This window comes from Mustela nigripes, chromosome 1 (assembly GCF_022355385.1).
Source record: "Mustela nigripes isolate SB6536 chromosome 1, MUSNIG.SB6536, whole genome shotgun sequence".
Classification (NCBI taxonomy): domain Eukaryota; kingdom Metazoa; phylum Chordata; class Mammalia; order Carnivora; family Mustelidae; genus Mustela; species Mustela nigripes.
Genome location: NC_081557.1, coordinates 149,802,223 through 149,828,494, shown reverse-complemented (window position 1 = coordinate 149,828,494; position 26,272 = coordinate 149,802,223). Strand labels below are relative to the sequence as shown.

Here is a 26,272-nt window from a genome sequence, read left to right as displayed (position 1 = left end):
AAGATGGAAAAGTACCATCTGCCTAGTTAGGTTGTTGTGATGTTTACAGAAGATCCTTATGAAACACCCAGAATGGTACCAGACCAAACAAGGATCTGTGAAAATGAAAAGAAAGAGTGGTGTAAGTAGCAATAACAACACATTGCCTGTCATCACCATGACCTTTGCAGCTACTATTACTTCTAGTACTACTACACTACCACTATTATTAATGCAAACGCCAACACCTATACAATATTATGGAGAGTGTGCTGTGAGAATAGTGGTTTGTAGCAAGTTAGGATTTGCTATTTTGATGTTTCATCAGTTGAGTTCACCTAAATGAAAAAACAAAAACAAAACAATAGTCTGAGCTGTGTGATTAAGCTGGACTAAATTTATGGGGCTTATTTTATTAATGTGCCATTTTAAAAAAAGATTTTATGTATTTATTTGAGAGAGAGAGTGAGAGAGAGCGTGAGAAGGGAGAAGGTCAGAGGGAGACATAGACTCCCCACACAGCTGGGAGCTGGATAAGGGATCCAGGGACTTCGGGATCATGACCCGAGCTGAAGGCAGTGGCTTAACCAACTGAGCCACCCAGGCGCCCCCATTAATGTGCCATTTAAAGGGTATCAATCTTCACAATGGTCTTGAATAAATCAAAGGTCAATTAAGAACCTTAATTTTCTTTCCCAGGCTTAGCCTATACTTAGTCTATATTAATGAAACAGGTACCTAGCTTTTTTCTATTCATTTTATGAAGTTTTAACTGAACACTTGGCAGAACAACTCACACAAAGCATATTTTTCTAGAATCCAAAACAAACTGAATTGAATTGAAAACCATTTAAGAAGGCATGTTATAACCAAATAATATTTAAACTATACTTTGGCATCGTTTTTCTTAGCCAATTTTTCTGCCCTCAGTGCTCCCCTGATCTTTTCACTACCCCTCCAACACACTCTCTACTTGAGTAATAATCATCTACCTGAGTATTTCCTAAGAACACCACACATTCTCACCAACTTCATCAGGCAAATCATTAACCTTGCCTAATATTCCCTCTTCTCCGTATTCACCCATCTAAGTCCAATTAATGTTAATTCATGTTTGCATCTTCATGATTTCCTACACCAATCATTTCACATGTTCAACTGATTATCGTCTAGATCAACACTGGTAGAATTGGGCACTGCACGGATAAAGGAGACCTAAATGAGTTCAATCTCTTAGAGGTAAGGAACACTGGGTATTTTATGAGACTGATGAATCACCGAACTCTACCTCTGAAACTAATAATACATTTCTAAGTTAATTAATTGAATTTAAATTTAAAAATGAAATAAAATGGGGAAAATGGGGAAGAGAAAAGACAAGAGGTATTTTAGTATAAATTAGAAGATAGAATGTGGAAAAGTAGTTAGAATATTTTCTTTCCCCTTATCACAAATATTTGTATTTGCAAATCTTTGTTATTGACTGAGGACCCAGTATGTTCTTCTTACTACCTTAGACATTACTGAAAACTGGGAGAGAGAACTGGTTTTCTCAGAGGGAACACTACCTATGTTCATGTTCTTAATTAAGGAGCTTCCTATGAAATGAAATCAACATAGATAATGTAACCAGTTTTGACATTTGCTGTATTCTCTGAGAAAATGGTATTGTAATCTGAGAAATGCATCAGTGTCACTAGTGACTTAGCCACATCCCTCCTCTGTCACCTGGACACTCGGATTTATGAATCATTTGAAAAGTCCCTGACAACCTTTTCACCTTTTGCATCACAAAACTGCATAAATCTTGTATGTTTTCCTACACCGAATGTAGAAATTTAACCTCTTTTTTAATATACTATCTGTCTTGCCTGGCTGGTTTATGGTGAGAAAGAAGGCCAAATATGTTTTTGAAGCAATAATTCATCAAGTACAAAGGAAGAGTGTGCAAATAGCTTCATCTTACTAAGTAAGCATGTTTTTTAAATCCTCATAAAATACGATGTCATATCTCACTAAAGTTGTTTAAAAATGGGGGAGGGGTGGCAACAATTAGGAGCAATTAGATAGAAAATGTATAAAAGTGACTTGTAAAATCATTATCTCCACAAAAACATTCTTGCAAGATGGAATGTGGAAAATGATGTAGGAGAACATTTGACAACAAACCATAGACAGGGAGAGCTTTGAAGACAAAGAACATTCTTTCATTTCACTTTTAAAATCAACAAGACTAAGAGACTGCCAGTCCCAGAGAAGAATTCAGTGCAGGGAAGAGTGAAAAGCCATCTAGTCTGGGACTATATATTGCTTTGATCCTGGTGTCAACTGATGAGAACTGTATTCTTCCAAAAGTGAATACATTCAGATTCTAGAGGATTTAATTGCTGCTTTGGAAAGCCTTCAAGGCTGATTCAGTTGCTCTGAGAAAGGCAACTAAAATAATGAACTTTAAGTTATGATTTGATTGAATCTGATTTCATGTGCATGTCTCATTTCTTCAACAAAATTATAAACTATGTCACTTACTTTCAACCTCTCATTAACAATAATTAATGATTAAAATAATTAATTTTCAAAGATACATATTTAGTGAAAAGAAGGGCCATATGTACCCCAATGTTCATAGCAGCAATGGCCACAATTGCCAAACTATGGAAAGACCCAAGATGCCTTCAACAGACAAATGGATAAAGAAGATATGGTCCATATATATAATGGAGTATTATGCCTCCATCAGAAAGGAAGAATACCCAACTTTTGTATCAACATGGAGAGGACTGAAAGAGATTATGCTAAGTGAAATAAGTCAATCAGAGAAAGTCAATTATCATATGGTTTCACTTACTTGTAGAGCATAAGGAATAACATGGAAGACATTAGGAGAAGGAAAGGAAAAGTAAATTGGGATAAATCAGAGGGGGAGAGGAACTATGAGAATCTATGGACTCTGAGAAACAAACGGAAGGTTTTGGAGGGGAGGTGGCTGGGAGATGGGTGAGCCTGGTGGTGAGTATTATGGAGGGCACATACTGCATGGAGCACTGGGTGTGGTGCATAAACAAGGAATCTTGGAACACTGAAAAAATAAAATTAAATTTAAAAACTTAAAAAAAAAGAAAATCATAAGATTTACCTGGAAAAAAATAATTAATTTTCTGATTTGCTTAACAAACAGTAAATGAAGTCTAGGTAGGACACTGTGCCAGGTGTCATGAGAAAGGAATTAGCCATTTGGGGAGGACCAGAGAGTCCTGGGCTCAACACCTACCTTGGGTGAGGAGTGTAACCTCTCCAAGTTTTTGTTTTTTCCCTGGGAAAGTGGGATAATAAGTGGGTTCAAAAAGTAAGTATATGAAACACTGGTACTCAACTGGCATTCAGTCCCTATTAATACATGGCATTCAAAGGGAATTGAGGAGTAAATCATGATACTTTTTCTTGAGGAACTTAAAATCTAGTTCTAGTTAAGTTCTAGTTAAGTTCTAGTTAAGCTCTAAGTTCTAGTTAGTTCTAAGACGCCACATAAAACAGGGGACAATAATCTTTATAAAATGTCATCTAACTGGTACCCTGGGAACAAAGTCATTCTTCACAACCAAATTTCCTGGTTGGCTAGGGATTTGACATTTCTAAATATTTGAGTTAGAAATGTTTCTAATCATGTCTTATATATTTGTTTCCTCCATGATAACCTATATATCATTTAATGTTTTTATAACTCTGCAATCACTTTTATGAACGTCAGCTTAGGGTACTTTGCTAAGTGGGCACTTTGCTAGGTCTATTTGCTCTACATTCAATGGCCTTAAATTACTATAATTTTGAGGATTTCTGTGTGATATTTTTATAAAGTCTCTTGTCCTTTTATCAGATGTCACTTCTTAAAGCTGTCAGAGTTTGTGTCTGTAATATTGCTCTGCCTCCAAATTTACTGCTTCAAATTTACATTAGTCCAAGGATGGATATCAATGGCAAGTTAGAATTGTTTTTACATTTTCTATAAATATGTATTCATTTAAAAATGTAAATATCTATCAACCCTTAAATGAGAAGTTATTTTAGAAATGACTACTGAAATAATAAAAGCAAGAGTCACAGTTATTCAGCCTGAATTTAAAGTATCAGCATGACAAAATACAAATAATATTAAAAATTTAATAAACTGGGTAAGCATTGTAGTAAGCATTATTAACAAAGGATTAATAGCTTTACATGCAAGTTTATATATATATATCAACACGAAGCCAATGAAATAAAAGGCAACATGTAAGCAAGTCACAAAGAAGTGATAATTAATGAATGAACATATAAGAAAATGTCTAACCATTTTAATGATCTAAGAAGTATAAATTAATTAGCCTTTGGCTACTAAAGTAACAAAGTTTTAAAAAATTTAATGAAAAAATTTTTTATTTTTGTGAGAGCTGTGCATCAGATGTTCTGTTTTGGAAAGAATTTTGGTGATCAACATAAGGAATCATTAAAAAGTCCACCGTTATATAATATTTAGAAGTGTTATATAAGCAAAGATAACATAACACCATTTGCTGTTAAAGTTGGAAGGAAGATACCAGTTATGCAAAAACAAGGATTAGGTGAAGGAAATTATGTTTTATTAGGTTAAATATAGTTATGTGGTTGTGAATTAAATAAACATGCTAAAAATACAGGTTTAAATATACTATGATGCCTTTTCTATGTTTAAAACAGTGAGGTACTGGTTCATGATTTGACAGACTAGCAGAATAAAAGAGAAAATTCACAAATGGATGCAAGCACCATGGAAAGTTGTTAAAAGTATCATCTCAAATCACTGGGGGAAAGGATGGGATTTTCAAAAATTGAGATTGGAGAAATTGGGTAGCCATCTGGAAAAACACAAAAGTGAATCCTACCTCACACCACATACTACAATAAACTCCAAATTAATTAGGTATCTAAATGTTAAAACAAACAAAAACAAAACCAAGTAAACAAACAAAAAAACCCCATACAAGTACTAGAAGAAAACACAAATACATGGAAAGCCTTTCTGATTATGATTTCAAATCCAAATCCAATAAAGTTTGATAATTAATATAAAATCAAAGGAAAAAAAATTTTCTCATGACTTTTTAAAAAGCAAAATCAAAAGACTAGTAACAAAATATTTGCTATATGTATCACAAAAAATAAATCTTCAATTTGTCACTTTAATATATAAAAGCTCTTAGAAACTGAGAAATAGAAAAAAACAAAATCCCAATAGAAAAAAACTGTACAAAAAAAAGTGGACCTCCATAAAGGTATACAAGTTTTCTGGCCTACAAAAATAAAAATTAAAAAAAAGATGGAATTCTCAGAGTAAGGGAAATTTAAAGTATATTATACCTACTAGATAAAAAATAATGTAAATATTTGACAGCATACTCTGTTGCAAAGGCTGAGTAGAAAAGTTATTGCTACATAATAATATCGGAGAGCAATATTGTGTATCTTTATGGGTAACAGTATGGTGATATTTTAAAAAACTATATGCTTTAACCAAGCAATACTAGTTCTTGAATTGTACCTTAAAGATTCACCTCTAAAATTATAAAAAAACATACGCTCATGGTATGCTTAGAAAAAGTAATAATAATTTTGTATTAATAGTAATAATTTTGAGTGATACTTTTATAATATAAAATATAGAAATTAAATATCATTGAAAAAACTTCTGATACTTCAACACAATGAAATCATGTAAAGTTATAAAAATAAACAAAACTAGGAAAAGTTCGGAGAACTGCTAATAAATTGATTTTTATAGGCAATACTGTCAAGTGAAAACAAGAAAATATAAAACAATAAATACACCAAGAATTTTGTGTAAAAAGAGGTGGGAGGAAGAGTAAGAATATATATATCTTAGAGGCCCTGGGTGGTTCAGTCAGTTGTGCATCTCACTCTTGTTTTCTGCTCAGGTCTCATGATCTCAGGGTCACAGAATCAAGCCCGTTGTTGGTCTCCATGCTGGGTATGGAGCTTGCTCAGGATTCTCTCTCCCTCTCCCTCTGCCCCTCCCATGCCCCTCTCTCTTTTAAAAAAAAAAAAAAAAAAAAAAAAGGAAAAAGGAATATACATATCTCATATCTTAGTTTACTTATTTACTTATCCCTCTTTGCATAGTTTTGAATTTATGTAAAAGGGTTACCATTCAGAAAACAAAATTAAATTCAAAAGAATAAAAAAATAGTGTTCCTCTGCTTAGAGGAGTTCTTGGATCCTAAGAGCATGCTTGGCTCACTCTGCAGGGCAGACTGAAACTTCTGAAGATAAAGCATTAGGCTGGAGCTTCCTATATGAGTTAATTCTGAAGAATTAACCCTCTCAGAGACTCCCCAGCAGGACTGGGCCCCAGCTTCCCAAAGCCAGCTCCTTCTTCATAAATACCCTTCACTGACTTTTTTTTTCTTCCCTGTCTGGCTTCACTTCTTCAACTTGCTTCCTTGGATCACTTCCCCAGAAATGATTTTCATTCAAATCCTTATTTCAGGGTCTGCTCTGGGAAAACACCCAAACCAAGAGAGGTTGTATCACTTTTGAATCAAAACTTTGAGTTTTCACTTTAATCACAAATTTAAAATAATTCCATATATTTTATTAATGTGAAGACAACACAGTGGGCCAGCAGAGCCAGTGTAAGCTTGTGGTCACTAGGTCACTGGACGAGAACTTTAGACAAGTTTCATTAGGGCTTCCTTGCTCTCCACTGTTAATAACTTTCTCTCTGCCGGTCCTGATTCAGTTACTGGGTCTGTAGTGGCTGGAATCTGAGAAGAAATCCCTGTGCGTCTGCTTCCCCTTGTGGGCTCAGTGAGCCTCTTACATAAGCCTAGTTTCTCAGAGCCCCAGGAGCCCAAGGAGGGAAATGACTAGGAAGCCTTCCGGGCCTTTGAGTGTGGGAAATTGAAAGGAAAAGAAAGCAGTGAACTTTATAGGAACCTTTGCCAGAGAATAAAAGCCAATTATCTTCTTCCACACTGAGCAGCTGTGGGGAAGAATCCACTTTCTTATCTTTTCTAACTTCTAAAGGCTGCCTACCCATTCCTGAGCTCAGGGTTCCCTTCCATCTTGAAAGCCCGCAGTGGCAGTTAGAGTATTTATCCTGTCCCATCACTCTGATACTGACTCTTCTCCCTCCTTCTGTCATATTTGAAGGATACTTGTAATGACACAAGAACCTTCTGGATAATCCAAGATTATCTCTTTATTTCAAACCTACTTCCATTTGCAAACTGAATTCCCCTTTGCCAACTAACCTAACATATTCACAGGTTTCAGGGTGAACAGTCAACCTGAGGGGAGAGAGGTCACTATTATGCCTATGATAAATGACACGTATTTTTTTTCTTTGACATTTTCTAGCTGGTTAATTGCTGATTTCCAGAAATGCTACTATTTCACGTATATTAATCTTGAATCTAGTGAACATGCTAAACTCATGTCTAAATTGTTCTAATGATATATCTGATGCTTCTCTTGGATTTTCTACTTAGCCAGTTTCATTATTTGGAAATTATTTTCTTTTCCTTCGAAGTTCTTGCAATCTTATTTTTCTTGCCTTTTAAAGTTGGCTGACACATCCAGTACAATGTTTAGTATGGGGATAATCACAGGAATTCTTACCCTGCTGCTGACTTGAATAGGAATGTTTATAAGTTTTTCTAAATAATGATAACATTTTTAGGAGGTTTTTCATAGATATCTTTTTTGAAAATAGTAGAAAACTTTCTCTATTCCTAGTTTACTAAGAATTTATATCACAATCAGTATTGAATTATATGAAATACTTTTTCTCTATTGAGAAAACCCTATGAAATTTTTCCCAAGTTTTATAGATCTCTGAATATTGAACCATCCTTGCATTTTTGTATAATCTCTTGGCTATCGTGTTTTTTTTTTTTTAGACACTGCTGAAAACATTTTATCAACATTATGTTAAGGTTGTTGATTTTATAATCATACATAAGAAAATATTATACTTATCCTTATATCCACTTTTAACATCAGAATTACACTAACTGCATAAAGTGGTTTAGTTAGATTTCCTGTTTTAAGCCTCTGACCCAGTCTGCCTAAGAGAGGCATCTTCTGCTTTTACAGATTTTATAAATGATGCCTATAAATGTCAGGGCTTGCTGTTATTTGGAGATTGGTATGGAAGAGGGGCAAGACATTTTATCATTAATTTTATTTCTTTCATTACTACTGACTTATTCATGATTTATATTTCTTCTAGGCTAGGTTAATAATTTATGTTTTGTCAGAAAATTATCTATTTCATCTAAAATTGCAAGTTATTGCTCCACTATGGTCATACTACTCTCCTATGAACTTTAAATCCCTTTTGTGTCTGTAGTGCTAATGCCTTTTCCTTCCAGTGCTATTGATTTGTGCTATCTCCCTTTTCTTCTTACTCGCATCTACAGATGGAAATTTCTCCTGCAGCTGCCTGCACATAGTTTTGTGTCATGGACAAATCTTCCTGTGGGAAAGGAGATGATGAGGCATTTGAGAGAGGAGTAAAAGGTCAGAGCACCTAAATGAGGCTGCTTCTCTCAGTAGAGAGAGATGATGTGAAGGAACTTAAAAAGAGGAGAGTGTTTAGTGACTTGAAAAAATATCCACAGAGCAGTCTATTGGAATGGCCCTCTATAAATTAGCCTCTATGAATATGGAAAGACTACAATAATACCTTTGTTACCCATCTAATTCCATAATTTATCTTGCATTTTCAGACTCATAAATATTTAATAAAGTGTTACTGACTTGGGAATTTTAGACAATAGAAATCTATTTATGTAATAGCTCTAAGACTCACTTGTGACTGACACTTTGCATAAGCAAAGAAATAGATAAAATTATACATGGTAGTTAGTGTATTGTTGCAAAAGGCAATCCAAATATCTCATTCTTAAACTCATTAAGAAATAAATGGATTACCTATCACAGAACTGCTGGGGATATGATTAGTTACTGAATATGAAAAAGGTGAGAAATATGGCAAGGACCTAACACTAGAAAAGAAAAGGTATACACTAGGTATGCAGTATTGTGGTAAAAGGATTTGCACTATCACAGATTAAAAGTTACAGGGATTATATGAAAATGGACCATTCCACAGCGACCTTCATTAAGCCTGATGAGGAACTAATTTCCCCAGACAGAAATAGGAATACAGATCTTTCATAGGAGAACTGATTGCAGGTAAAGGCAATATACACACATTAAGAACCCTGTCATGGCAATTCTCAAGTAGAACAAGTGAAGTGAGGACATTAGGACAAATCTCTCACACCAATACCAAAATTATAAACAAACCAGAACCAGGCAATCTGAAGAGTGGAGAAGAGAATCCATCATGGAGGGTGGGGGGTGGGGATTCATGGAAAAAAATGAAGCAATAGGTAAGTAAACATTTCACGATATCAGATATATTGGGCATTTATTATTTTATTTTATTTTTTTATAAAAGATTTTATTTATTTGATAGAAAGAAATCACAAGTAGACGGAGAGGCAGACAGAGAGAGAGAGGGGAAGCAGGCTCCCTGTTGAGCAGAGAGCCCGATGCGGGACTCGACCCCAGGACCCTGAGATCATGACCTGAGCCGAAGGCAGCGGCTTAACCCACTGAGCCACCCAGGTGCCCCGGGCATTTATTATTTTAAAACCCAAATATCACCTGTTCTTTCAAGAAATTCTCCTCTGGCCAGGTGGCTCTTGTTGTTAGTTGACTACAACTGAGTCCCACCTCGCTGACTAGAATGGACATATTCTATTGAGCTGAGCTAATCAGAGCCTGTTGAGACAGACAAAGCTCATGCTCTAAGAATTCTTCTCTTTGTCGGGCTGTAGTGATGTGAATGAAGTCTTCCCACAGAAGATTCCCTTGCTGGTAGAGAATGCAGTCTCAGAGAAAAGAGCCATCATGCTGACAGGAAAAAGATAAATGTAAAGAATCTTGACAGTGGTCAACCCCCAGATCTAGTCAGCCCTAAGGTTAGCTCTGCACCAACCCTTCCTATGATTTGCTTAAACGAGCTGATAAATTCCTCTTTGTGTTGAAACTATTTCAAATTGGTTTTCTGTCTTCAAATAAAGCATCGTGACTAAGAGACCAACTACACACATGCAGTCAAGTAATTAGGGAAAATACACACACACACACACACACACACACACACACACACATGCACACACACATGAAACCTTTACCAAGAAAAAGGAAGTAATTCTAAACCAAAAGTATTTAGGCAGCTGGACAGGAGAACTGAAATTTCAAATAAAAGTAAACATTTCTCCTTAAATGTGGTGTGCCATGATTATATCACACTGCCTTTGTACATGGGTTAAAAATGATAGTTAGCAGACAAATAAGGGCATATTAGTAATCCCAGGTGCCAAAATGAACACTATAGGAAGAATCCCCATGTGGCTGGCATGGGGCACAGGGAAAAGATTTATGCTTCCTCTAGAGGCTGATCATGCCCATGCATATTTCCTCTTCACTTGAAGTGTCCACTGAAGGTTTGGCAGCTGCTTCTGAACTAACAGAACCTAATAAATTTCTTTCCCAAGCCTCTTTTGGAGTTAGATGGCAAATTCCCTTTGGAATCATCTCTTGAGTGAGATATTCCTATGAACAAGTAAAGGTCAAGCAGCCATTACTGTTACCCTTCTGTGTGTACAACAGGCGGTGACGTGACAGGAATGAGAGAAGCGCTGAAAATCCACAGAGCACAGACAAAGTCAAGTTAATCCAGGGGGAAGGAAAGGTAAGCTTTGGCCAAGGCCTGGATAAGACGGTCCACACACCGAACCTGGAAAACACACTTAAATCCTTTCTCAGTACCCTGCCCTCTGGAGTGTGAACAATTAACAGAGTACTGATTCCCTCTACCCCTTTTTAATTGACTTATAATTAACATACAGTTTCCTATTAGTTTCAGGGTGTACAATATAATAATTTGAACATCTCTGTACATGACTCTGTGCTCATCAGAGTAAGTGCACTCTTAATCCCCTTTATTTATTTTACCCCTCCCCTGGCCACTCTGGCAACCACCAGTTTGTTTTATTTAAAAGTCTGGTTTTTTTTGTCTCTCTCTTTTCTCCTTGTTCATTTTGTCTTGTTTCTTAAATTCCACATATGAGTAAAATTGTATGGTATTTGTCTTTCTCTTACTAATTTATTTCATTTAGCGTATATCCTCTCTAGTAAAGGTCAAGCATCCATCCATATTATTCCAAATAGCAAGATCTTATTCTCTTTAATGAATGAGTAATATTTCATTTTTCATGGAATGAGTAATTTTCCATTTTATGTATACATATAGATATGGTGTATATGTATTATGTATATATATATATCTATGGATACACACACACATATACTAACCTTCTTTATGCATTCATCTATGGATGGACACTTTGGTTGCATCCATATTTTGGTTATTATAAACAATGTTACAATAAATAGGGGTGCATATATCTTTAAAAGTTAGTGTTTTTGTTTCTTGGGTAAATACCCAGTAGTGGAATTACTGGATGACAAAGTACTGATTTTAACTAGTCTCTAATTCTTTGAAACTCTTTGTGATAATGGAAAATAATTTTACTTCTCTCAGCCCCTATTTCTCCTGGATTAAAAAATGGCTCATCAATATCATACAATATCTAACATTCTTAGCTTGGTTATTTGTTGCATGTAAATTAAGTAGCCTTTTACTTTAAAAAAAATTATAACAATTTACAGAGAAATCTGATCAGTATTCAGGCACCTTTAACTTCAAATCAATTATTAGTCATGACCTACAGCACTAAATTATCCTAAGAATCTCCTACATTTCCAAACAATTCCAAAAGTTATGATAAATTAAATAATTCCTTAGCATCCAGGTAGCAAACCTTTAGTAAAATACAGTAACCTCAACCACTCTATAGCTGAGTATTCTCTGAAAGCATTTTCAACATCCACAGTACACAAATTATAATGGCCCTGAGTGACTGAAATTTAACATTTAATGAGCAAGTACAATGGGCCAGGTACTAAGCTATGGTGTCTCCAGCAATAAAAATAACAACCGGTGTCCTTGTAAGAAGATGGCCATGGATATGGAGACATGCAAGAAGAACATAGATGACAATGAAGACAGAGAGTGGAGTGATGTAGTCACAAATGAAGAAAGGCCAAGGACAGCCAGCAAACTACTGAAAGCAGAAAGATGCAAAGTAGGATTTCCTTACAGAGGAAAAGGGTGTAGCTGACACCTTGATTTCAGACTTCCAGCCTCCAGAACTATGAGAAAATACATTTCCTTGTTTTGAAACTACCTTAGTTTGTGATACTTTGTTATAGAATCTTTAAAAAACTAACATAATGCCTAACTTCTATGCCTTTAGCCTGCCATGTTTGTTACCACATCAGCTTGAAGTCTTCCTAATAAAATGATAAAAGAAAAAATCAATTACATACAAAATAGATATAATTTTTCAATTTTATTAACTCTAATTATATAAAGATCCACATAAGACAGGTTTTTTGTTTTTTGTTTTTTTTTTTAATCAGAGTTCCCAGTCTCTGCCTCAGCTGTGGTAAACATAATTTTTGTAGTTATTTTTAAATATTTTATAAACAGCCTTTTAAATTATGGGAATAGCCAACATCTATGCTGAAGCAATTTTCATCTTTATAAAGGGATTCACTGTGGGGCGCCTGGGTGGCTAAGTGGGTTGAAGCCTCTGCTTTCGCTCAGGTCATGGTCCTAGGGTCCTGGGATCGAGCCCCGCATCGGGCTCTCTGCTCGGCGGGGAGCCTGCTTCACCCTCTCTCTGCCTGCCTCTCTGCCTACTTGTGATGTCTGTCAAGTAAATGAATGAAATCTTAAAAAAAAAAAAAAAAAAAAGGATTCACTGTATTTTGTGGGAGACTGTGTAATTGTTTTATTTAAATTACCACACTCTAAGAACTCATTTGGAAGAAACAGACTAATGGTAGAAAGGACAAATAAGACAAGTCACATAGTAAAAAGGACAAATAAAACAGGTCACAAAACATGACCCTATGCAACCAACAATTTACTAGACCACAACATGGATTTTGTTGCAAAGGACAGAACTGGCAGAAAGAATACAGACTCAGAGGAGAGAGGAAAGATACAGTGAGGATATCCTGTCTTGGAAATGACAAAGAAATGAGCAGGTGAGGAAAAGCAGAGTCAGGTGAGCAGAGGAAGAAAAATGAGCCCGAGAAGCATGTGGAGAACCTGGAGGGTGATGGGGAGGAGAGGCTAACGGGAAAGAAAGAGAGAGAGGAGAAGAGAGATGAGATGGGAGGGACAGTAAAGGAGAAAAAACATCGGGATGTGTGAAGGTGTGACATGTTTTGTCTTTCTGTTATTGAGATGCAGGGCAGACATTTTCTTCAGGGTCCTAGAGCCAGCTCCCACATTCCATGGCGCCTTCTCATAATGATAAGCATCCAGTCAAAAATCCAGAGGAGGAAAATATTCTTATAAAGTTGTGTTTTTTTTTTTTTTTTAATCCTGGCAGAGTCTGTTCTCTGAAACAAAAGAGCCGTGTATCCCCATCACGTTGTTGAAGAGCCCCTTTTAAGAGCCGCCCCATCACAGGCAATACTTGATCACCATCAAAGCCCAAGTTTTCTAGTGCCAAGAGCCAAGTGTGCTGTGGTTTGATCTTTGAGAAATATTTCTGGATAGTAAAGATCAAGGGCCATAAATATGGAGGCACATCTTGTCACCAGTCTGTTTGTGCTGTTGAAATATGATATTTATTAGGAGCAGGGCTTTCCCAGTAAAAGGCTTAATTATTACAGCCCATAGTACAGAAGTAGCATTTTTAATGTATCATAAATAATTTACAAATATATATAATTTTAAATGTATTCATCATGTATCATAAATATATGTTATATATATTTGTATATATATATGTAAATTAAAAAATTACATGAAAAGCCTCAGGGTTCAAAGTAAAATTATCCTTTAGTAAATTCAAACCAGGAAAAACATCCTGAAAAATCAAAAAGGAAAGTCGGCAGCATTAAAGTTGCAAATCTCGAAGTAGGTTTTTATTTGCTGTAAGAATAAACATGCTGTCAGGTTAGAGCAGATGAGCAATTCCAAATACCTGGATAAAGAAAGAGTGTCAACGAGAAAGTGTCCTTTGGGTACTGGTTCAACTTTCAGCACTAGAAAATGTTTCTATATTTAATATACTGATAAATGTCTCCTCTTTCTGCAACACACTGCATATGTTTTTAAATGTGTGCACATGTCTTTTTATAATCTAGACATCCCTTTTTTCTTATGCTTCATTTTTTTAATTCAATTAAGCAATACCAATTAAAACATACAGATGAAAGCAAACACTAGGAAGTAGAATATGATAAATGATAAGATCAGTCGTATAGCTACAATTCTCTAAAACTTCAGACAATGTGGTGATCACTCATTGCAGGGACAGACTGGAGGAAGGCTTCAAGGAAGGACAGGACAGGAGCCAGGGCTGACCAGACTCACACACGGAGAGGGGAGAGAATTCCAGACAGGGAAGGGCCCAGAGATAGGAGGAATGATTCTTGGAACGTGGGAAGAGGACAGTGGAAAGACCAGCCTGTGGGGAAGAACACACAGAAGTAAGGTTGACTATGTCAGTTATGACCGGAAAGTCTCAGCAAGAAGTGGCCAGTGTAGACTCTCGTGGGGAGAAGAAAGATAGGAAGAAAGCCGTGGTTTACTGAACTGGCACCAATATGAAAGATAAACTTAATTACAGCAAAACCTAAAGGCAGATAAATTACATTGTAGTACAAAATGCAACAATTCAGGCATCAGATGGCAAGGGCCTGGGGAAGGGTGAAAGCAGCAAGAATGGAAGGAAGGAGTATTACGAAAGATCAATGCTTGGAGCTTGGAGACAGGATGCTGGAGCTTTATCTGTAGGATTTATATTGTGCTTTTCTTTCAACTGGTGGTGACCAAGCACTTCTAAGCCTTTAACCTTAGGTCAAATGCTTAGGAGTCAGGCAGAGAAACACTCTTCCCCACCCTCCCACCCCGCTTTATGAGGTAAAACTGGCAAATATGACTGTGAGATACAGAAAGTGTACATCACAGAAAAATAATCTTTGAAAGCTTATAATTTCAGAATAGAAGACCACTCCTGCCACCTTCAAAATAAACCACTCATTTCTGCAAATCTCTTTTTTTGTGTGTGAAGATTTTATTTATTTATTTGACAGACTAAAATTACAAGTAGGCAAGCAGGCAGAGAGAGAGGAAAGAAAGCAGGCTCCCCACCGAGCAGAGAGCCCAATGCAGGGCTCGATCCCGGGACCCTGGGATCATAACTTAAGCTGAAGGCAGAGGCTCTAACCTACTGAGACACCCAGGTGCCCCTGCAAATCTCTCTTAAGATAGTATGTCTTTTTCAAAAGTTAGCATTTTTAATGCATTTTCTTTATTGGTAGCCTTGCCCTGGTTGCCCCCAAATTATTTGCTTTGGGTATATTTGGTTCAGGATTTCAGGAAAGATATTTCATATTTTCCCTATCTTTGCATAACAGGAACCACATGAGCAATGCGAGGGTATACATAATTGAGATATGCTTTCTATACAGTGGGAAACTCAATCTTGAGGCCATACATCTGGAAACTTCAAAAAGCTGAATCAGGGGTGTCTGGGTGGCTCAGTGGATTAAGCCTCTGCCTTCGGCTCAGGTCATGATCCCAGAGTCCTGGGATCAAGCCCCATATCAGGCTCTCTGCTCAGTGGGGAGCCTGCTTCCCCCTCTCTCTCTGCCTGCCTCTCTGCCTACTTGTGATTGATCTCAATCTCTCTCTCTCTCTCTCTCTCTCTCTGTCAAATAAATTTTAAAAAGCTGAATCAATCTGGGACACCTGGGTGGCTCAATTGGTTAAGCATCTGCCTTTGGCTTAGGTCATGATCTCAGGGTCAAGTCCCACATCAAGCCCCACACTGGGTTCCTTGCTTGGTGGAGAGCCTGCTTCTCCTTCTCCTTCCTTCTCATGCTCTCTCTCTATATCTCTGTCTCTCACTCTATCTCAGATAAACAAAATCATTTTTTAAAAAATCTGAATCAATTCTAATGACCAAAGAATACTTTTAGAAAGTTTTTTTTTAATTAAAAAAGAAATTTCTTTTACTGGCACTGAAAAGGCAAAAGACTTATGGACTTATACATATGAACTTTATTCATAAGCAAAGATGCCAAGCTTCTCAAAAGTTTAACCAGAGTTTAGATACTTTTCTAGTAAGAGGGCTAACCACATTTCCAAGCAGGTGGAAAACAGAAATATAACAAGTGGCAAGACTAGGGACCTCCCATGCATTCTTTGACTCATTTATTAAACAACTATTTGTTGAGTATCCATTTATAAACAATGTGACAATTGCAAAGATGAATAAGAACCTGTCTCTGGGTGAATAATAGTGAAGTCTGGGATTTAATAGTGCATTACATTGATAAACATTAGTTTATCAAGTCCTTTATCCTAATGTGTGAAGATCTCCTTGGAAGAAGTGAGGAACCACTTCTGTTTTTTTAGTTCAGAAAGTAGAAACATAAAAGTCTTCTGCAACCCATATCTCTAAATGATTATACCCACCACTGTTTCTTGGGTTAATCTCTCTCTCTTCCATGAGAATGCTCTCATTTATTCATTCAGATATTGATGATATTCATAAATATAACTGAATACCTACCATGTGCCAGCCACCAGAGGCTTTGGGACAGAGAAGGTAAAAGAAACAATCATTGTCCTCAAGGAGTTCATATCCCAGTGAGTAAAAAGGCAAGTAAGCAAGTGATCAAAGGGAAGTGATCAATGACCCAAAAGAAAGCTCAGTATGTCCATGTGCAAATCTCTGGGAGCTCCCTCTCCCAGGGTCACACAAATCCAACCATCCAATTTCAAGACCCATCCTCACTGCATAGCCTTTGCTTTACAAAACCTCAGCTCATATTGTTTGGTTTTCCCCTAAATTTCCAAACAATTAGAATCTATAATTTAGTTCTTTATTATATATGTCCTTTTTTATTATCATGTTATGCTAGTCACCATACGGTATGTCATTAGTTTCTGATGTAGTGTTCCAAGATTCATTGTTTACATGTAATACCTAGTGTTCCATGCAATATACGTCCCTTTATATCTCCAATTTTTATTTAGTTTTTTAAAGATATATTTATTTATTTTAGAGAGAGAGTACGAGTGGGTAGAGGGGTAAAGGCAGAGAAAGGGAATCTTAAGTAGACTCTCCACTGAGTGTGGAGCCTGATGGGCTCAATCCCAGGACCCCAAGATCATAAGCTGACCTGAAATCAAGAAGTCAGATGCTTAACTGACTGAGCCAACCAAGCATCCCTATACCTCCAGTTTTTAAAATGTGTTTCCCACCTATTATACCAGATTTCTAAGTTCCACATGCAGAAGAATGAAGTCCTATGGGCTCTTACATTGCTCTCTTGAGGCCATAAGCATTCCATAGCTGAACTGATTATTCATAAATATTCATTACTTGATTTATATGTACCATGTGATATAATTGAAATGGTATATTTTGCTTAGCTCATCTTGATGAAGACAAATTTCTTTAAAAGTTGTGGGAAGAGGGGCGCCTGGGTGGCTCAGTGGATTAAAGCCTCTGCCTTCAGCTCAGGTCTTGATCCCAGGGTCCTGGGATCAAACCCCACATGGGGCTCTCTATTCGGCGGGGAATCTGCTTCCTCCTCTCTCTCTCTGCCTCTCTGCCTACTTGTGATCTCTCTGTCAAATAAATAAATAAAATCTTTAAAAGTTGTGGGAAGGAAATCTGGGATAAAATTAAATAGATTTTGGTAAACATTTATTCCATCCTCACCCTATATATTCCTAGTTGTTTCAATTAGTTGATACCTATTAGATTGGCATGAACTCCTATTTGGTTATTAATCTGTATTCTCTTTTTTCCCCTTAGATTGATTGATTGATTGGCTGATGTTACACACAGAGAGAGTGTGTGGTGCATGCATGTGTGCACCAGGGAAGGGGCAGAGAGAACATGCTCAAGCAGACTCCATGTGGGGAGCCCAGGGAACCCAGGACCCTGAGATCATGACCTAAGCCAAAAGAGCCTAATGGACTAAGCCACCCAGGTACGCTAGTTATCAATCTGTATTCTTAGTAATAGGGCAGTCATGTCTAAGGACATATAATTAATTACTGTCATCACCTAATATACATTTATTCTCAATTGGAACCATGGTTAAATTTAACACCATGGACCACTAGACTTCTCAGTACCCAATACCATGGAAATATGGGGCTGTCATAAACATCTGAATCAGTGCTGTCCTACAGAAATACAATGAAAGCCATGTATAAAATTTTCTACTATCTACATTGTAAAAGTAAAAAGAAACAGGTGACATTGATTTTAATTACGTATTTAAACCCAGTGTATCAAAAAATGAACAACTTCAGCCTACAAACAACATTAAAAATATTAGTGAGATATTTTACATTATTTTTACTAAGTCTTAAAAACCCAGTGTGTTTTTTATGCTTACAGCACATCTCAATTTGGAGGCTCAATTTTTATCAGAAATACTTGATTGGTATTAGGAATTAAGTTTAAAATTTATGGTTCAAAAAGATTTCTAGAAACCTAGTTATTCCCCCCAAATAGTTTAAATTATTTTTAATAATTACAAAAAGATGATTTGAAACTTAGCTATAAGTTAAATAAAATCAGAAACAAATTGAAAACTCAGTTCCTCATTGAACTTGCACCATGGCAAATGCTCAGTATCTTGGCTACCATAGTAAACAGCACAGATCTGGACCAGTCTCTCTCCACATTTCTTCTTCAGCAACAATATAAGTCATAGGTTTCTTTGTCTTATTTTGGTTTGTACTTTGTTGTTCAATGGGACTCCCTGAAGATCATGGGAGACGGTCATAGCAGCTAATGCCAGGGAAGGGCCACACCCCAGGTCCAGTCAAGGGTGAAAGCTAAGTGGGAGCTCTCTTTAACTGGAACCCTCGATAATGCACCTTAACTTTTCATGGTTCCACGTATGACCTTGAGTCATCACTATCACCAGGAGGAAAAGAAGAAATGAAAGAGTGATAAAGGCTTTCTAGACTTTCAGGTGTTTCTCTCCCACATAAAAGCCATGTGACCTCTTTGAGGTCTTTTTCATTTTTTTAGAATGTATGTAAGTGTCTATTAGTTATACATGTCTGCATTTTTTTTCATAAAAGGACCATAGTCAGAGGTAAACATTTGAGTAAATATTTTAAAACTTTCATGTACACAGACTCACATGAGAAATTTGTTAGAATGTAGATTCCAGGACCTAAATAAATCTTTATTTCTAAAGATTCTAATTTTTCCCTAGGCTTTAGAGGAGAAAGGCTCTCTTAGTTCTTTTCATTCCCTTATGGCCAGGATAGTGCATCAGGACTATGGATTTCTCCTCTTGGGGAAGTGGACTCTCGCTCCCTTAATGGTTCAGCATAAGGCTCATCCCAGAAACATGGTGCAGAGTCACTCTGTTCTAAAGTGCTCTTCCTTTTCCCATTAGTAAAACTGAAAAACTCAGAATACCAAAGTAAGCAGGTCATAGAGAAAATAACAAAACAACCCATTTGGCTGTTTTCTGTCTAGTGTGGGGTTAAAGGAGCAAGGTTTTGTCTGCAAAACTTGAGTGAGACCTGGCCCAGATCACTAGGGTACACGCCAGATGGAAATCTAGTCTGGAAAGCCAACCCAGGTATTCAAGATGGCCATTATTTTACCATGTCCTTGGTTCCCCTGTAGTAGGGGTCTGGATGAGATTCAAAATGTTAGTCACCTTTGACACATTAACACTGATTCTTTGCGAACAAGTATTTTGTTTCCTCACAAAAATCTTCTTGTTCCTGTCACCAAAGAAAAGAAAACAAACTATTAGTCTGCCTCACGGCTTGTGCATTTATTTTACTTGGATAAAAGGAATGCACACTTTTCATTAACCAACTTAAGAGGAAAAGGAACTCAACCATAACTACTTCTTGTTTAGATTAGAAATTAAAAAGATGGAATAGGGATTGGAATGCTGGGGGAGACCCAAGTGTACGGCAAAGCTACGATGTGTGCAGCAACTGCTCCAACAGTATAACTAAAAAACTGGGGACACGGTGTTGTGTTTCTTAATTTGGCATAATGCAACTGCTTTTGCAAATACGTATTTTTACTGCTGACAATGAATAGCAGTAGGTAACAATGCATTTTGCATGTATATAATTATTTCAAAATGACTTCTCTCCTTCAGTGGCAGTATCGTAGCCAATGAGGTTTATCCAAGGTGCGATTATTGCTAATTTAAAAAATCTCTGAGAAGTAAATGTTCTTTTCCAGGATTTAATACCTACAGAAGTCATTTCTCCAAAGTTGCTCTTATGACTGACAGAGCTGAGGCATGAAACTGTATTTTTAGGCTTCACAAAAGCACATGATTAATACCCTGATCGGGCTATTCAGAAATGGATGGGGCAGAGCGAGAGGTAGTCACTAACATCCATGACTAATAAGCTCAGCTGGGGAGGGTCTTTCCAATCTCCTTTTCACTAACCTCCTTCCATTCATTAGTCACCAAGTTTAGTTCTTTCAACCCTTTCACATGTCTTCACTCCTTTTCTTCTTTTTAATCCAGAGTGTCCAAATTCATCCTAAACTCCTGGGCATTCACCAGAATTCTCCTAATATTGTCATCACAGCATTATTTCTCTGCACGTGGGTTTACCTTTGCCTGAGAGGACTTCCTTCCTTGTCCACTTCTGAACTTTAAATCTTTTTTTTTTTTTTAAGATTTTATTTATTTATTTATTTGACAGAGAGAGAGAGATCACAAGCAAGGCAGAGAGGCAGGCAGAAAGAAAGGAGGAAGCAGGCTCCCTGCTGAGCAGAGAGCCCAATGCGGGGCTCGATCCCAGGACCCTGAGATCATGACCTGAGCCGAAGGCAGAGGCTTTAACCCACTGAGCCACCCAGGTGCCCCCACTTCTGAACTTTAGAAAACGACTTCATTCCTTCTTTTTCCATCCATAAGTCTCATATTCATCCCTCTGTTTTGTAGGTTAGACTTTTCCCAGAAAGAATAAACTTCCACCAAAGACACAGGGTAATATCAATTTTCCTAAAGGCCTTCCACTTGTGACAAAAATATGGGAGGTAATGTCTATAGCTAGGAGTCTGCAAAATTCACAGAAAAATGTGATGAACCATGGAGCACCTAAGGCTATGCTTGTTTATTATTACAACTGAATATACCCTGGAGCTGAAGTATGCTTGCCTTCACATTGTGGTGTGCCATTTTTATTTATCTGTTGTTGACCTTGAAACCTGTCTAATACGACATGACATATGCTTATGGTCAAAAGGTGATCAACAAATCATGCAAAAGATTACAATCTTCTCAAAAGCCAGAGGGGAGATAGATTTCTTCAAGGAAGGAGTTCTTTACTTTAGGTTATGAAAAGTAAACAAATAAACATTCCCACCATACCAAGGATTCCCATGCACAAATCAACAGTGGTTGTAATGGTCTTATTTCTGCTGCTTGGTGGCCCTGTCGCTGGTGATATGCACAAGCTGGTCTTGTTTTTCATCTGCTAAGCCAGCCAAGCACATGCAACCAAAAGCCTTCTAAATTCCTGAAGACGAGGGTGATGATACCATATCAATGACTCTCTTATTTACCCACAGTAAATAAACACCTGTGGTCTCTTCCTTTTCATGGCTCCCAGTAACTTTCAACATGCACCCTCCATTAGGCAAGAAGTTACAAAAATGCTGGCATCTGTATAGAAGAAAACAGAACTTTGTAACCACTAAGTGTGACTAATGGTGGAAAATGCATTCACTAAAGAAAGAGTTCACTCTGCTATTTAAAATAAAAGATAAGAATCTCACGATAGGAATAACAGTAATCTAACTACATCAGACATTCCCCAGGGTTTAGAAGCTACCAGATCAAAATGAGATGCAAACATATATAAAATAATCAGTACTATTAAAGGATTAAAATTTTCTTTCTCCAGCCAAGAGAAATAACGCTGACATTCACCACTTACAGCTAAGGAGAGAAACCCGAGCATTGAGTCGCTATCATACCTTTATCTGAGCATGAGAAATGCTTGTAAAACCTATCATGTTATGGGGCACTAAATTCAGACACACTATTAAAAAATCAACATTCTGGGGCACCTGGGTGGCTCTGCCTTCAGCTCAGGCCATGATCCCAGCCAGGGTTTTGGGATCATCTGCTCAGCAGGGAGCCTGCTTCCTCCTCTCTCTCTCTGCCTGCTTCTCTGCCTACTTCTCTGCCTACTTGTGATCTCTGTCTGTCAAATAAATAAATAAAATCTTTTTAAAAAATCGACATTCTAATAGAAGTCAATTTGCCTTCATATCTGATCATTCTAGATTAATAACAATAAGTACTCAGCTACTACTTGATTTGGGCTATTTCTCTTTTTCAGCTCTCTTATCAACCCATCCATCCCTTCTAGCTCCCTTCCCTCTTCACTGAAACCCAGAAACAAAGCAGGGAAAGAGACTGTGATACCCTACAGTTTACAGGTCTCATCTTCTGGAAAGACAAAATGGCTTGTCAGGTGCAGTGTCTATTTTTGGCTTAGGTCTCTCCTTATCTTGAGGCTTCTCATGAAATTTCCTTATTATACTCAGAAAAACCTGAGGGGGAAAGGCTGTTTTCTATTATTTTGTTTCATTTGTGAGAGACTTAGATCAATACGGAAGATATTTGGAAATAAAAAGTAATCTTGTATCATTTATTGTTTTTCCCTTAAGTTTCTATTTTCATTCCAGTATAATTAATATACAGTGTTATATAAGTTTCAGTTGTACAATGTAGTGATTCAACACTTCCATTCAATACTCAGTACTCATCACCAGTGCCCTCCTTAATCCCCATCACCTATTTTATGTACCCCCACCCACCTACTTCCCTTCTGGTAACCACCAGTTTGCTACAGTTAAGAATCTGTTTCTTGGACTGCCTCTCTCTTTTCTTTCCTTTGAAGCAAGAGGAAAGGGCTGTTGATGTGGGACTGTCATCTGCTCAGCACAATGTCAAACGTGCTAGAACTTGTAGTGTGAGATAGCTGAAACTTCTAAGGGAACTTTAAGATTCATTCTTTTGAAATGGCCTTAGGGACACCCAGAGGTGTTGAAGGCTGCCATCACAAGACAAAGTACTTGGTCTGCTAGTTGGCAATGCACTCTGGCCAGGGTCTTCCTTGAACCAAGAAGCAAGCGTAGAGTCATAGCCAAAGTGAAGATGAAAACCAGTGCTTCCAAGACCCCGAAGTACCTAACCCACTCAGAATTCTTCTCGGGACCCTTGCCCACCACCACTGCCCTCATCAGTCTGGTTTCCACACAGCCATGTGGGTGTGAACAGATTCCAGGAGTCCTGGTGATCTCTAGATAACATCTGAACTGAAATAGAGCCTGGTTGACTTATTAATATTAAATGAGTAAAAAAGTCACAGATCAGTAAGTGGCAGTTAATAGTGGAAGAGATGGGTTTCCATTTCTTTTTTTGTGCCATAATTTATGAATCTTATACTTATAGTTAAACAGAAAAAAAAATAGAAGAAATGAGAGAGAAGAAAACTGTTTTTTCCTAAATCTTCACTTTAAATGGAAGAAATGTACCATACTAACCATCAATAAACTAAAAAATAAACAATTATAATCCAAAAAGTCATTAATTATGAGAACATTATGAACTTAAAATTAGTCTAAGAAAGCATTGTTTTATGTGATAAAGCACAAGACATTTAATATCATGCCCAATTTAGTCAAAACCTTGAAGAGAATAAAGCAAGGATAATAGGATAATTGATCAACCCAGATTACCAAGTCTTATACCAAATCTTATAAATACCACTCATAAATGAAAAAATAAGTCGACCATGCTTGAATATCAGAAGTGTTAAAATAAACAAATCTATTAACAAAAGCTAAACTGTAGTCTGCAGAAAGAAGCATTTGGGTTGGACTAAAAACATAAAGATTAAAATATCTGAGACTCCAAATTCTATCAGATGATCTCTATGGGGAAGAATTCATTAATAAGTTACACAGTAATGAAGAATTTTATACTATCACGTCACACGAGTTTCATTGTGAAAAAAAAAAAATGTTTTCAATAAGCTGTCGACTCCCAGTTAGTGGCCCCCTATTTACCATAAACAGATTGCTACACCCAGACCACAGGGGTAAGGGTACTATTGGAGGAGTTGGGCTGCCAGGTTAATAACTTCCCCAAAACTGCCAAACAAACATCCTATGGCTGAATTGTTTACTAGAGTTCTTAATAAAGTCAAAAAATAATAGTGCTTCCCTGCCTCTGATTAAAATCACCCACGACACCAAATTCAGTCCTTCAGAAAGCAGGCAGATGGAGGGATTCCTATGTGAATGCATTCCAAAGAGAATTCTCTGGAAACTTTACGATGGCATAACAGAAAGCTGCAAGGTGAAGGAACTACCAGCTCAAGAAAAACCAGCTAATACCTTTGTTCCAACTCAAAACTCAGATTTAAGATAAAAATTTAACTTGGTCCATTGGAAGTAAGTTACCAGGGGCTTTTGCTGCCTGTCCCCAAGTCTGTAAACACAGTCCTAATTATTCTGGTTACCATTTATGGGCCAACACTGGTATCAGGAATCAATCTCTAATCCCTTAAGCAGTCTGTTCCCTGACAACCTTGACGAACAGCAGCACCAACTCTAACTCAGCACGTCCCAGACTCCTAGGAAACATCACCAGCAGTTCCAATCCGTTCCACCTTAACCTCACATGTGTATTTACTTATTCTCTGTCTCTTTACACCTACCTTCCCTCCCTGCCCCTTCCAGGCTCATGGTAATACGACCTTTACATATCATTTACTCTTTCTGAATTAGGTTAGCATTTCACATTAATAATACAGCTCATTAATGATACCTTGCACTAATTGCTTGGCATTTCCACCAAATAGTTCAATATAATTTTGTTTTATTTAGTGGCTCTAAGACATTAACAAAACCTTTATTCCATCAAACAAACAGAAAACAGTGGCAAAAAGTATGCCACTGTTATTATTGTTATGCATTTGTTCAGAGGGTTCTTTGCGAAACAAATAAGAACTATCCCTAGTCACTAATATGCTATTCTTGCTTGAAAATAAATATATTAGAAGCAAAGTCCCAGATGTAATACCACAGAGGCTTATGCAAAGGGGTGAAGGAAGTCCAAGCATTTAGTGCATTCTCTCTTTTGAGATACAGCAGTAACCCCCACTTCTCTGAGATGGCGTTCTACACTCTTTAGAACTAACTGCAAAGCTGCATGAGGACGTGGGCATTGGTACCCCACGGCTCAGTGGCACAAAGGTCTCACCTGCTCCCACGGAAAAGTCCATCTCAAGCAGCTGAGCCAAGGGCTACCCAGCCAGCTTGCTCTATTTGTCCTCCCCTGTTTCCGAAGGAGTCCTTCAGAGCCTTCAAGCCCCGGTCACAGACTCACGACAGGGAAGCTAAGGATACTCCCTGGAATGTTCCTCAAATTAAACAGGAGAGGATGGGACCGCAAACAGAGAGATAATAAAAGCAAGGCACAGAAAGAAGGCTCCCTGTTTCTCAGCTTTCCACAGCAGCTGCCCTGAGCTGAAGCCTCTTCTCCAGCTCCCCCATCCCATTTTCTCACCTTCTGTGATTATCTGACTCCGTAAGGCAGCACTTAAAGAGATTAACCAGTTTTTTGTTAATTCTTGGTTTTGTTTGCTGCATGAAATCCTTTAGCTATTTAATATCACCAGCTTACTTATGTCACTGTTCCTCAAAAATATGAACAGCATAATATAAGAGAAGAATGTGCAACTGTAGTGTGGTTTGAGGACTGAATCGAATGAGACTCTACCGTGTGTTGAGAACATTCATATTAAATGGGTTCCGTGTAATTAATATCATCACAAAGAATTAGTTTTAAAATGTAACTAAAACCAGAAAATATTATAAATTACACCTTGATTTTAATGAGGTACATTTTTCATCCGCCTTTAGGGGTGAATGTGGGCTCAGTAAAAATGCTTTTTAAAATTAGAATTACATATTCACTTGTTCTTTTCTCAGCCACAAGTCCACACCTGAACAACTGAACACCAAAAATCACGAGTGAC

General features: G+C 37.2%; 1 protein-coding gene and 1 pseudogene across 2 annotated transcripts in view; one reads left to right on the top strand and one right to left on the bottom strand.

The window, feature by feature from the left end:
* ARHGAP24 (Rho GTPase activating protein 24) overlaps nt 1-26,272 on the bottom strand; it is a 757,722-nt gene that overhangs the window by 471,448 nt on the left and 260,002 nt on the right. The window lies entirely within an intron of this gene.
* LOC132009121 (U4 spliceosomal RNA) lies at nt 20,344-20,458 on the top strand (annotated as a pseudogene).